The sequence below is a fragment of the Polypterus senegalus genome, chromosome 2, assembly GCF_016835505.1.
Source record: "Polypterus senegalus isolate Bchr_013 chromosome 2, ASM1683550v1, whole genome shotgun sequence".
NCBI classification, from domain to species: Eukaryota; Metazoa; Chordata; class Cladistia; order Polypteriformes; family Polypteridae; genus Polypterus; species Polypterus senegalus.
Window position 1 is genome coordinate 29,949,189 of NC_053155.1, and position 15,394 is coordinate 29,964,582.

A 15,394-nucleotide genomic window follows, 5' to 3' on the forward strand; every position below is an offset into this window, starting at 1 on the left:
TCTATCTATCTATCTATCCAGACATTAGGTACCAAGCTTCAATGGTAATAGAAAAAAGTAAGTGAAGGCGTTTCATGAGAAAAAAAGGGGCCCAATAGAGACAGATAAGTAACGATTAATTTCCGGACGATAGTAAGAGGTTGGAATGTTTGTGTAAATTCACAGGTATGCGAGTGTCAGCACAGATTTGTAGGATTCCTTCCAGGTTATGGGATGTAGTGCAAACTATGTAGAGGCGCGCTCGATAATTGGACGAAGTCGGTGAAGCATTTTTCGGCGTATTTTGGGATTTTTTTTTCTTCATTAAGAAGCTGGCCTTTATACCTGAGGTACCCTGAAATGAGGGTGAAGGGAAAAAGAAATGCATATTTTTATAAGTCTTGCTTTGGTCCCTTCTAGCAGCTGAACAAGGGAGGAGGAAACAGGACTGCAGCCATTAAGGTATTGTATGTTTTTAAATGTTTTCTTTTTATCCATCCATCCATTGCTCGGTAATTGGAGGAAGTCAGTGAGTGCCTTTCATATCTATCTATCTATCTATCTATCTATCTATCTATCATATAGTGCCTTTCATATCTATCTATCTATCATATAGTGCCTTTCATATCTATCTATCTATCTATCTGCCAGTGATCCCAGGGAGATATACTTTTAAACTTTCATATTCACTTCTGCTCATTTAATGATGATACACAGATGATGAACAATCATTTATGTTTAAATACTGAAGAAAACAACTTATTTTACTTGGGGAGAATACAGCAGCCAATACGAAGATGCTCTTAAAAAGGGCCTGAACAGTAGTGAGCTGAATCTGCATACAGCATAAGACTAATCTTTGACACCAGATATTTAGGACTTACTTTACTCAAAATAAGATACAGATGAAAGCCAAGGCCTCTTCGCACTGTGTAAAATGTAGTACAGGTAATTTAAAACAGATTGATGTAGAATAAGAACTCAGGCAACACCATGGCACGAGCAGCAATTTGAAAAATCTTTTCATCAAAATATTGGATCAAACAGTCCACTGCTTATCTCATTGAACTCATCAGGCCACATTTTTAGACCTCTCACTGCCATGCTTGTGGAGTGGTGGTTCTGAGGCTAGGGACCCATGCTGGCAATTGGAAGGTTGTCGGGTCAAATCGTGTAAACGTTAGAAGTGACTCTACTCCGCTGGGCCACTGCTTTATACTGGGTATGATGTTGATCTGTAAACAGGTCCACCAATTTGCAGGGAAAAGTTGGGTTTTGGAATTCAAATCACCAAAAATAAACCTCACCTTGTTCCAGTGCGGTGCTGAGGTGTCACCTGCTGCACTCGGGTCCCACTCCAGGAGGTTTGTCGTGTTGGGTGTGCGGCAATACGCTGTCAGCACATGCTCCCAACCTGTCCTGCTGACATATCCCCATCACTTTGCTATATTTAAGTAATGCTTAAATTCTTTGAGCCACTTCTTATACCTTAGTAATCATGCTGCTAAATGATGGGCTCTTTGGTCCAAGGAGTCATCCTTAGACCACTAAGGGATGTAACAGTCACTTTGTTCACAGCAACAACAAATGATTTGCATGAGGGAAGAACATCAATGGCATTGAACATCAGCACCATGATGAAATGAAGTAACATAGGAGATGAAAGACCATTAAAGCTTGTAAGTCAACTAGTTTAGATGATAAGGGCTGAATGAAAAGGTAGGAAATTACAAAAAACAACACGGAGTATGAGAACATCATTTAAAACATATCATCTAAAATTCTGTTCTATTTTGTAAAAAAATATTGTATGGCTGTTTTTGGAAATGTACTGTATACATGTCATGATAGTTCCATCAAAGATTACTGATTGAGATGGAAAAGAAATCTGAGCTTTAGAGACTTAAAGATAATCCAGGTGGAAGCAAAGGGTCAACATGCTAAAGTTTCTTATGAAAATCAAACTAAAAATCATAATCAATAGCTTCATCAAACCCTGAACGTCTTATCTTATATTGTACTTAAGTGATTTCTCAAAGAGAGTTTTTCTTTTTTTATAAAAAAGAAGTTCATCTGCCTTTCAACGTGCAGCTCCCTTTTAAACAAATAGTGACCATAATGTCACATGCAGTGCGGCGAGCGGCTCACGTGCCTAGTAGCACGTCGCACAACAGCAATCAGAAAACAACATGGAGGCGCCTGTGATGTGACAAAAATAACACAAATGATGCGGTAAGAACTGAGATGAGCTTTTTTGCTTTATTGCCAAGTAAAATGGAATTCTTATTCACATTTGTTCTTAGTCATGCAAGCAAACATATTTAATAGCTTGTGAAACAACAACGTACAAAATAAATGAGTCATTACATTAATTAATGAATTGTACGCTATGTAAATCATTTATAATACATTTCTCCTTTCTTGTATTAATGGAGCCTTAATCTTTTTCTCAATCAGTTTATTTACATCTGAATATTTAACTTTTAACCTAGTGTATCATTAATTAATGTTTCAGATGTACAAAGTGGAATATAATTATCTCTTGACAGTTAAAGTCTGTCAGTGATTTTAATTCCACAGACTGTCATAGTATAGAAACACATGTTTATGAAAGTGGCTGTTTCCCAGAATGCAGGGGATAAATTAATAATTAAAAAAATGCACAGCTTTATATTGATTATATAGTACTTATAACAGGTATTCAACAACCCTGAAATTCTCATATTTTGTTGTTATGTATTGTTATGTTTGACCACAGTGGATATCATTTTGATTATTTTACACTTTATTTAGACTGTCTGCTGTGTGACAGATTAGGGCTTTGTCGTCCCCTTGAACCCTCAGACACCACGTCAGACACCAGGTAAAAGTCCAATAATAGTATTTATTATTATAAATAAGTGCACAAAGCACGCTCCTCTCCACAATTCTCATATAACCAAAACCAATAATTAAATAAACAATCCTCCGATCTCCCAGATGCTTAGCCACCCTGCCTCCCAACTCAGCTCACCTGTCTGGGATCTCCCACAGTCCTTTATAGTCCTCAACCCGGAAGTGCTTCTGAGCCCTCAGTCCATGTGATTATCCAGCACTTCCGGGTCAGGTAAAAACTTCTCTTTTTCTTCAGCCCGGAAGTATATCATTTCTTCTGTTCCCGTGACTTGGAAATACTTCCGGCTACAGTGGTGTGAAAAACTATTTGCCCCCTTTCCTGATTTCTTATTCTTTTGCATGTTTGTCACACAAAATGTTTCTGATCATCAAACACATTTAACCATTAGTCAAATATAACACAAGTAAACACAAAATGCAGTTTTTAAATGATGGTTTTATTATTTAGGGAGAAAAAATCCAAACCTACATAGCCCTGTGTGAAAAAGTAATTGCCCCCTTGTTCAAAAAATAACCTAACTGTGGTGTATCACACCTGAGTTCAATTTCCGTAGCCACCCCAGGCCTGATTACTGCCACACCTGTTTCAATCAAGAAATCACTTAAATAGGAGCTGCCTGACACAGAGAAGTAGACCAAAAGCACCTCAAAAGCTAGACATCATGCCAAGATCCGAAGAAATTCAGGAACAAATGAGAACAGAAGTACTTGAGATCTATCAGTCTGGTAAAGGTTATAAAGCCATTTCTAAAGCTTTGGGACTCCAGCGAACCACAGTGAGAGCCATTATCCACAAATGGCAAAAACATGGAACAGTGGTGAACCTTCCCAGGAGTGGCCGGCCAACCAAAATTACCCCAAGAGCACAGAGACGACTCATCCGAGAGGTCACAAAAGACCCCAGGACAACGTCTAAAGAACTGTAGGCCTCACTTGCTTCAATTAAGGTCAGTGTTCACGACTCCACCATAAGAAAGAGACTGGGCAAAAACGGCCTGCATGGCAGATTTCCAAGGCTCAAACAACTGTTAAGCAAAACGAACATTAGGGCTCCTTTCAATTTTGCTAAGAAACATCTCAATGATTGCCAAGACTTTTGGGAAAATACCTTGTGGATTGATGAGACAAAAGTTGAACTTTTTGGAAGGCAAATGTCCCGTTACATCTGGCGTAAAAGGAACACAGCATTTCAGAAAAGAACATCATACCAACAGTAAAATATGGTGGTGGTAGTGTGATGGTCTGGGGTTGTTTTGCTGCTTCAGGACCTGGAAGGCTTGCTGTGATAGATGGAACCATGAATTCTACTGTCTACCAAAAAATCCTGAAGGAGAATGTCCGGCCATCTGTTCGTCAACTGAAGCTTTAGCGATCTTGGGTGCTGCAACAGGACAATGACCCAAAACACACCAGCAAATCCACCTCTGGATGGCTGAAGAAAAACAAAATGAAGACTTTGGAGTGGCCTAGTCAAAGTCCTGACCTGAATCCAATTGAGATGCTATGGCATGACCTTAAAAAGGCGGTTCATGCTAGAAAACCCTCAAATAAAGCTGAATTACAACAATTCTGCAAAGATGAGTGGGCCAAAATTCCTCCAGAGCGCTGTAAAAGACTCATTGCAAGTTATCGCAAACGCTTGATTGCAGTTATTGCTGCTAAGGGTGGCCCAACCAGTTATTAGGTTCAGGGGGCAATTACTTTTTCACACAGGGCCATGTAGGTTTGGATTTTTTTTTTCTCCCTAAATAATAAAAACCATCATTTAAAACTGCATTTTGTGTTTACTTGTGTTATATTTGACTAATGGTTAAATGTGTTTGATGATCAGAAACATTTTGTGTGACAAACATGCAAAAGAATAAGAAATCAGGAAGGGGGCAAATAGTTTTTCACACCACTGTATATGGAAAATATAAATCCCTGGGCCTCCCTGCAGCGACTTCTGGCGGCCCCCTTGGTATCCAGCAGGGCTGTACATTATAATTCCACTGTCCATAATTCCTTCTGGCATTCGGGGCACCTCTATTCTGCAAGGAGGGCTCCATCTGGCAGCCTGGGGGTACTGGCCAGCCATATCTCACAGCTGATGACATTGTGATCTGTAGCGATAGTAGAGAGCAGGTTGAGAAGACCCTGGAGAGGAGGAGATATGCTCTAGAGAGGAGCGGAATGAAGGTCAATACGAACAAGACAGAATACATGTGTGTAAATGAGAGGGAGGTCAGTGGAATGGTGAGGATGCAGGGAGTAGAGTTGGCAAAGGTGGATGAGTTTAAATACTTGGGATCAACAGTACAGAGTAACGGGGATTGTGGAGGAGACGTGAAAAAGAGTGCACGCAGGGTGGAATGAGTGGAGAAGAGTGTCAGGAGTGATCTGTGACAGACAGGTATTGATCTTTGTAAAAAAGCCAACTGAAACCCCTGTGATTAAATGTTGTATAACAATAAAATGTGAAAACCTGAGAGAGGAGTGAACCCTTCTTCAGTTACTGTATCTTGTTATAGAAACCCGACAGTCACTGTAATTCCACGGCTGTAACGTGTGCAGTCACGCTCTGTGAGCCACTCTGGAAGTACTGTAGATGTGTGAGGTTTTCCTAGGGGCACTGAGATCATAAACGTACTGTATGTCTTCTCATAGCGGTCTGCTTATTGTTCCAACAGCTAAGTTCAAAAGAAGTATTGAGGTGGCCTTTTTCTGTTATGCACCAAAACTAATTTACTAATAAAGACACAACAGGCTAATATAGTGGAACATTTAAAACAAACTCCTAAAATCCACATTCTTAGTTTTTGTCATGACTACATGTTCTAATAGATTATACATGCACCTGTAATATCCAACACCTGATCAAAGTCCTGTTCTGCTGCCTGTAATCTTGGAACACAAGCTGATACTCCAAAAGTTGAAGAGAGCCACTAAATCAAATTTCCTAGAATGAAGCTTAAAAAAACAACAAGGAGCTACCGAAGAACATTTATATTAGCTAGAATGCCCAAAAGGGGCCTGAACAGTGTTTTGGCCTTGGAACACCTGTAGATTTGTTTTTTTTTTCCCTTCAGCATCTACTGGATTTTGTTTCGAGTTTTTTTCTGTTCTTCCTGGCCATCTGACCATAGCATTGAACTTAATCTTTAGAGACTTAACACTTTGAATGCAAGGTACAAGTTCAGTTGTATTTCATTGAGCCTTTCTAGTCGCAACGTATGAGAAAACTTGTATTTCAGTATGCACTACTATATAGGGTGATCCAGATCTAATTATGCAATTTTGATTACGCTATAACTTATTAAGTTTATTACATAGAACATCACTCGAAAAATCCCAGACCATCGAGAAGTGTGAGAACTGACGACATGAAGAATCATCTTTGCGCAGAACTGGAATCGTCTCCACATAAATCAAAGTCATCCAGACGATGTGGATCTGCATAATTAGATCTGGACCACCCTGTATATGCAGCCATCTGCATCTGCTGTGTCTCAATTAACTACCATAGCGCTGCCATAGAATTGTTTTTTGTGGAAAATAGTGTTATAAATGGAAAAACCATGGTGATGTCAGCACAAAAAAGGCATAAATCATCTGATTTTTTTTAACAGCTAGATTTGTTATGGGATGAATGTCTTCATGATAATGACGGTGATCGAGTTAGTGCCAATCAATTAGATGATGTGGAATGTGAAGACTCTGCCACTGATGTGGAGGGCTGTCCTGAAGGTGTTTCTTCATCACAAGGTATCCAACTTGTCACAAGTGTGCTTCTAAGGGCCGGTTTATACTTCATGCTCAGAACAAGCATGTGTCATGGCTGTCATGCGTTCCCAGCGTTCACTTGACACGTCCTCTGAAATTAACATGATGTGTGCACGAGTTGCAGTACCAGCAAAAAGTTGGGGGGCACAATGTGATCAAATCAGAACGTGATGTCAGAGTCTCTTTTTACTGTCTACATGTGACAGAATGTCGATGTGCGTGCTTCAATGTTTAATTAATGGTTCGATGTGGTGAAGCAAAATGCCGACATACAAATTCATTCGTGGTGTTTTATATTCAAGCACCGGATGTTTCCCATCGTAATGACACAATACATTTTAAAGGTCTCACGTACCATCTTCTGTGCTGTCCTTTTTTTTGGCACATTCACAACAGCATCAGAATGTACGACAGCGTATTTGAGCCACGGAGAAAAAAATTAAGAACACAATGAAAAAGTGTATTATGTGAATAAAGTGGAAATTTCATCTTAAATCTTGAAATATCCACTTTAATCTCATAGTTTATTCTATCATCGAAGTAGATCATCGTAAATGTCATCTTAAAACCAACCCAGTTGTTAATCTCTACGTGCTTCTGGGGCTTCCTCCTGAACTGACAGCAACGGCAAGCAGTAATCGCCCCACAGAACACATAACATTTATAATATTCCAGCTCTCTGCACAACTAGAATCCTTAGATTTATACTTGATATCGCTTTCATGATGAAATGCATTCAACTATGTATATTGCACTTTACAGATGAATTGTTAACTTCATTTAAATAATGAATGCTGTTAATAATTACACATGTGTGGGTGACACAGTGGAGGAGCGGTAGCGCTGCTGTTTCACAGAGAGTCATGTTACTGGTGTTCCCTACCTGGAGTTAATATGTTTTCCTGGTGGGTTCCCACAGTTTGCTTCATTTTCCTTCCAAAGATATGCAGGTTTGGAGTTTTGGTGATGCTAAAATGACCCTAGTGTGTGTGTATGTTTGTGCTTGCACCTTGTGATGAGCGGAGACCCCGTTCAGGGATTGTTTCTGCTTCATGCCCAATGCCAGCTGGAATTGGCGCATCCCTGGATTGATGGATTTAATCATTAAAATCCATCCTTTTCATAGATATTGTGGCAAGGTGTCCTCAGAATTTAATGGGTGTTTCAGGCCATTCACAACACAACAAAGCCAAACCTGTTCTCACCGTGATGATATCTCGCAGATTTACATAAAGAACGCATGCAAGTATAAAACAGTACAACGCTTGCATAGCAGTAGTGTCTACAGGCGCACGCGTCACATTAGTATAAACCTGGCCTAAGCCTGCACTCTGCGTGCTGCCATCCTTCTAGGACTGTCATTCAAATCTGCATTTTTAATCATGTTGCTTGCGAAAATAAAGTAATAACAGCTTCCTTCCATTTTGAACAGAGTTATTGTCTTAATAAAAATGTTGCTTTAAAATACATTTCTTTGCTTTTTTTTTATTTGTTTTGATAAGGGTTCGTTATTTATCATAAATACACAGACGTGCACTGCAGCCTCCTGGTAAAAATTGGTCCAGTAGCTAATGTGTTAAAAATGAATCCATATTTAAGGACTACAGTTGTTCTTTTATCTTCATACCTACAATATGTTATTGATTTAACCTTATCTATTATTTTGGCATGCCTTTCATTCATTCCAATTTTTATCTACGTGTAATTTGTTTTTCTTTTCTTGAAGCCTTTTCTTTGACATCTTGTAAACCATTTTGAGCTACAGTCTTTGTGCTATGGAAATACATGTTATTGTTGTTCTTCATTTTCACTCTCACATCCCCAGAACACTAAGTTGATGGGGTCTGACTGAATGTGCCCTAAATGCACTGAAGGCCCATCCAAGTTTTGCACCTGATTTGCACCCAGTTTTACAGGAACATGCCATTGTGATCCTGGGTTCAATAATTATACAGATGGGTATCTAAAAGACAGGATTTAAAAAAATATTAACAATGGAGACTACCATTGTATTTAAAATATTTTATGCCTCAAAAAATGAAGAAATGCATGAAACTTTGGGTAAATTGTGGCTAATCTTCAATGTGCTGTAAGAGAATAGACAATAACAGCTTTAAAGTTTGGGCCACAAAATTGCAAACCCCATATAACTGTTTGAAAAAAGAAACAAAAAAATAATAAATTAAAATAAACATTACAAGTCCAGTTGTGATTGATTAAAATCGGGGAACTTCGAGGACTTGTGACAGGAAGAGTCGGGTCCGTTACCAGAAGTGATGTCAGTGGTGGTAAAGTCATCAATATTCTGTTCTGCAGAGAGGAGAAGAGAAGAGGCATCAGTACACAGTGCCAACCCCTGGAGCGTTGGGGTATTACCATTACTAGAGCCCTTAAACTGTTCCCTACGCACACACATGTGGCAGTGTTCAATCCGTTATTCCTAAGTATGCACGTCAGTAAAAGCAGATATAAAGAATGACCTATTCTGGAACAAAGCAATAATCAATGAAAGCACTGCTCACGCCAGATGAAGAGAGTGAAGGGTGAAGAACACATAGTCTCATTTATTTCAATTTCCAAAATGCATGTGATGCAGCTCTGCATGAAAGACTAATTGTTTCATTATATTTAATAAGTATCCAGAGCTTCATTCCATCAGTGCCGAATCCCTGAGGCTTTACGGGAAGAGAACAGCGAGTTTTTGTGAGAGACAAACTGTCATCATGAAGGAATCTTACAGTGGGGTTACTTGGAGAGCACATTCTCTATTCAGGTTTCAATGTCTAGAAGAGGATATGCAGTGATAATGTGAAATGCTATAGATGGCGAAAGAATGAGCCTGTTGTAGTCTAGGTGAATTATAAAGATGTGAATCTTATTGTAAACTGCCCACCAATATTTTTTTCTTTTATACACAGAGCTATACCAAGGATATATTACTGTAGGATTTGGATATTAAATAAAATGATGCTTGCAGAAGGATGACGCTTATGTTTTCTTTGGCTTCGTGTGGCCACAGTGTACTATTGGCAGATCTCTACTGCCATCTAAGGGAATTCCTTGAAAACTGCAGAAGTATTTAGCATTTGGCAAAGCATTAATTGAAAGGTAATGGATTTTGTGGGGGAGGTAAATAATTGAGATGTTGTTACATTTGTGTTTGGTGCCAGATGATTTTGTTTTTAACAAAAAAAATTAGGCACATACTGTTCTATAAAAAAGTTTAAACACCCTGGGCCAAATGACATATTTTGATGAAATCTGATGTAAGAAAAATAGTAAACACAACTTTGACATTAAACTAAACAAATGGCATTTTATGAAAATGTTAATTTACTATCTTGATTCATTCAATGAACTGAATAATACAAAATAAAGGAGTAAATGTGCCATTTTCAAAAGTTTTGGGCATTCTACTAAGTCAGGGCTTAGTAACACCCCCTTTGGCTAAAATCACAGCTTGCAAACTTTTCTTTTGTAGCCAGCTGGGAGTCTTGTAATTTTTGTTCTGGAAATTTTCTTCCATTCTTCCTTGCAGATCACATCCAACAGTGAGAGATATTCTCGGGCTCTCTTTCTCCCAACCTCCTCCTCCTTATGCATGCACATCATTTTTAAGATCTACCCACAGATCTTCAAGGGGGCTTACAAGGGCCTAAACCTTCACCTTGTGTTTTTTGGATGAGATTCCGAAGTTTGTTCTGGATTGTTGTCTTGTTGTAGAAGTCATACATTTTCAGCTTCAGTCTTCAGACTGACTGTCTGACATTCTCCTTAATGATTTCTTGATATTTAGTGGAATCCATTCTTCCAATGTTTCCTGTGCCACTTGCTGACACAACAGCAAATCATCACAGATCTACCACCATACTTAACAGCTGGCAAAGTGTTCTTTTCTTCCAAATCTGCTCCTTTTTAATCCTAAAAAACCTGTGTTTCTGGCCAAAGAGTTTGAGCTCAGATGTAGTTCTGCATACTTAAGACGTTGTTTTTTGTGATGAGGAAATAGAGAAGATTTTCTTCTGATACAGTGGTGTGAAAAACTATTTGCCCCCTTCCTGATTTCTTATTCTTTTGCATGTTTGTCACACAAAATGTTTCTGATCATCAAACACATTTAACCATTAGTCAAATATAACACAAGTAAACACAAAATGCAGTTTTTAAATGATGGTTTTTATTATATAGGGAAAAAAATCCAAACCTACATGGCCCTGTATGAAAAAGTAATTGCCCTCTGAACCTAATAACTGGTTGGGCCACCCTTAGCAGCAATAACTGCAATCAAGCGTTTGCGATAACTTGCAATGAGTCTTTTACAGCATTCTGGAGGAATTTTGGCCCACTCATCTTTGTAGAATTGTTATAATTCAGCTTTATTTGAGGGTTTTCTAGCATGAACCGCCTTTTTAAGGTCATGCCATAGCATCTCAATTGGATTCAGGTCAGGACTTTGACTAGGCCACTCCAAAGTCTTCATTTTGTTTTTCTTCAGCCATTCAGAGGTGGATTTGCTGGTGTGTTTTGGGTCATTGTCCTGTTGCAGCACCCAAGATCGCTTCAGCTTGAGTTGAAGAACAGATGGCCGGACATTCTCCTTCAGGATTTTTTGGTAGACAGTAGAATTAATGGTTCCATCTATCACAGCAAGCCTTCCAGATCCTGAAGCAGCAAAAAAACCCCAGACCATCACACTACCACCACCATATTTTACTGTTGGTATGATGTTCTTTTTCTGAAATGCTGTGTTCCTTTTACGCCAGATGTAACGGGACATTTGCCTTCCAAAAAGTTCAACTTTTTTCTCATCAGTCCACAAGGTATTTTCCCAAACGTCTTGGCAATCATTGAGATGTTTCTTAGCAAAACTGAGACGAGTCCTAATGTTCTTTTTGCTTAACAGTGGTTTGCGTCTTAGGAATCTGCCATGCAGGCCATTTTTGCCCAGTCTCTTTCTTATGGTGGAGCCGTGAACACTGACCTTAATTGAGGCAAGTGAGGCCAGCAGTTCTTTAGACGTTGTCCTGGGGTCTTTTGTGACCTCTCGGATGAGTCGTCTCTGCGCTCTTGGGGTAATTTTGGTCGGCTGGCCACTCCTGGGAAGGTTCACTACTGTTCCATGTTTTTGCCATTTGTGGATAATGGCTCTCACTGTGGTTCGCTGGAGTCCCAAAGCTTTAGAAATGGCTTTATAACCTTTACCAGACTGATAGATCTCAATTACTTCTGTTCTCATTTGTTCCTGAATTTCTTTGGATCTTGGCATGATGTCTAGCTTTTGAGGTGCTTTTGGTCTACTTCTCTGTGTCAGGCAGCTCCTATTTAAGTGATCTCTTGATTGAAACAGGTGTGGCAGTAATCAGGCCTGGGGGTGGCTACGGAAATTGAACTCAGGTGTGATACACCGCAGTTAGGTGATTTTTTAACAAGGGGGCAATTACTTTTTCACATAGGGCCACGTAGGTTTGGATTTTCTTTCTTCCTAAATAATAAAAACCATCATTTAAAAACTGTATTTTGTGTTTACTTGTGTTATATTTGACTAATGGTTAAATGTGTTTGATGATCAGAAACATTTTGTGTGACAAACATGCAAAAGAATAAGAAATCAGGAAGGGGGCAAATAGTTTTTCACACCACTGTAGCTCTTCCATGAAGGCCATATCTTCCCAACAGATCAGTGCACACCGCTCCATTCTCCGCTAACCTTGACTGCTGGTCCCTCGAAGTCATATGAGGTTTGCTTTGCTTTCCTGCACAGTGTACAGACTGTTGGTCTTGCAAATCTGGGGCCTCATGTATAATACCATGTGTAGAATTCGCACTAAAACATGACATACAGTCAAAAACATAAATCTGCATACGCACAAAAAATTCAGATGCATAAAACTGTGTGTAAGTAAAGTTCCACACACTTCCCATGTATAAATCCCAATCAAAGTGAATTTTAACACTCATGTACGCTCTAGATAGATAGATAGATAGATGGATAGATAGATACTTTATTAATCCCAAAGGGGAAATTCACAATTCCTCCCAGAATCTTGCATATTTAAATATGCAAATCAATATAAATAGCCCCTTCCATTCAGTGTTTGGTTAAAAGACAATGGTAAAAGCACTTATAAAAAAAGAAGAATTTCTAAGAAAAAGTGGTCAGATGTCAAAGTCAATGTGAAAAGGCAAGTGTCTGAGGATCATATGGAAGTGTATTAGGGCTGTAGAGAATACAAAAACATAATAGGAACACAGTGTAAATAAAAGTCTATGTCGAGATCAAAGTTGAAATGTTGACTTTAATCTCAAAATTTTCACCTTACTCTCATAGATTTTTTGTCATTAAAGTCGAACGTCTTAAACTTCATCTTAAAATTAATGTTTCATTTACTAGTGTTTCTTAAATCCCATTGTAACTAAAGTAGCACATTAAATGCTTTATATTCTAAGTGTCCCCCAACCCAGTCATTAATTACTCTGTGATTCTTAAACTGGCTTTCTCTTATGCTGACAGGAGTACGCAGGCAATGATTGCCACACAGAATACACTATTTTTATGACGTTACAGCTGTCTAAACATTTTAGAATAATAAGATGTAGACTTGATATAATTTTCATGAAGAAATGCGTTAAAGTATGTATTAAACATGTGGGGACACGGAGGCGCCATGGTAGAGATGATCTGGCAGACTATCCAGGGATTGTTCCTGTCACTCGCAAGATGCCTGCTGTGACACGTGCGACCCTGTATGGAATACTTTATTGCAGAAGTATTGTCTCTGTCAAATGTACCAACCCCCAATTCCTGTCCCTCTGTTTTCTTTCTCCATGTAACCAATCGACTCACAATAAGCGTCTCTGTAATAAATGTAAAAACAGCTGCAAGCTTAGAAAACCAATTCTTCAAAACTTTTAAGGAACATTGAAAAATCTGCGTTATACATGATTAATTATTCAATTCATCCATCTATCCAGGATAATACCAGTACCAGCAAGCATACAGCGTGAGGCAGAAAAATCCCTGAACGAGGCGCCAGTACATTGCTACAACTGTGCCCCCACATGTTTAATTATTAAGCTAACAATATATTTGTAAAATGTAATATACATACTTTAATGCATTTCATCATAAACATGATATCAAGTATACATCCTAGTATTCACACAGTTCTAAGAAGAAAGCTTTTGAAAATCTAAATTGTCTTAGAAGCCAGTTATAATCATCTGTAAATACGCACTCTCTTCCATTAAATTGAAATGAATTTCTTTATTGTCATTGTATGGTAAAATGAGATTCAATGTATAACTCCTCCATAAACTTATTTTCCTATAAAATTATGAAATATAATAACAATTCGATAAAAAAAACAATGAAAATGACACAATCTGTAAATATAAGTAGAATATACATGATGTACATATAATGCAGATAGTGTGAATGGTCCATAAAGTGGCTCAGGTGCAATATTACAGCTGTAGTGCAAGTTTACAGTAAGGTAATTGTAATTCTAAGTACAAACAGTTCTACCGGGAGCACTTGATGGGCTGATTGAGTGTATTTATAGCTCTTGGGATGAAACTATTTCTGAGCCTTAAAGTCTGTGCATGAAAGGCTCTGAAGTGTTTGCCGAATGAGAGAAGTTCAAATAGACTGTGCTCATGGCTGAGTGGAATCCATGCTGGTGCCTTTCCTAAGGCAGTGTGTACTATAAATGTCCTCCAGGGCTGGAAGCTGCATCCCATCAATCCTCTGTACTCTCGACACAACTCGCTGTTGTGCTTTCCAAACAGCTACTATGTAGCGATGATACCACACACAGATACAATGGGTTAAATTGGTGCACCGAGAGTAACAACGCTTAAGCAGCTATGCTAGTTGGAATAGTTAGGTCGCAGTTGTCGCAGAAACAGGACATACAGTCGCATTGCAGGACCTTTAAGCTTGCTCCTAGTTACATTTTAAACCAGAAAGGTTCAGTGTAGTGCTACTATTACTTAACTTTGTAATGCTCGATTACCGCATGGCGCTCTAGGAGGTTTTTAGCTATGATTAGGAATGCAGACCTTATCAGCCCACAGTGGTGCACAGTATATGTTTCACTGGTTTTAAGATGACACCATAGAGCAGTATTTCACAACCTTTTTTCTGTGGTGGCACACTTTTTATAACCAAAAACATCCAGAAGCAAACCACTATTTTACTAACCACAAACACATTATATCTCATACACGTTCTCAACTATCCAAAGGAGCGGGACAACCAGAGAAGCTGGCAAAAAAGCAGCTAAGAGATCAATATTCACAGACACAGCACTTAGTCAGCCCTTTGGTGGCATTTCCTAGTTGCATTGTCCTTTTGCCTGCTCCTCTATGCCTCAGAGGCAACTCGTATGCCCACTATCTACCAGCCCTGTTAGACTTGCTGGTGACCACATATCCAGACAGACGGACTCTAGCACTATAGTGATGACAGAGCTGCTTTTATGCCATTTTTTCCAGGTAGTTCTGTCCTCCTCAGACAAATCTCAACCACCTGTGGCGCTTATCCCATGCAGGTTCAGACCCAGGTGTGCTAAACTGTTATTTCTACAGCACACCTGGGTAGCTCTCACCGCACACCACTGTGTTGCGGCACACTGGTTGAAAAACACTACTATAGTGTATTGTCATACATGTGCCCCTATATTGCAAGCAGCTTAAGGGCTCCAGTGAATGTAGTTTACCTTCTGAGCCAGGGATTGGCACTGTTTTCTGATCCTTT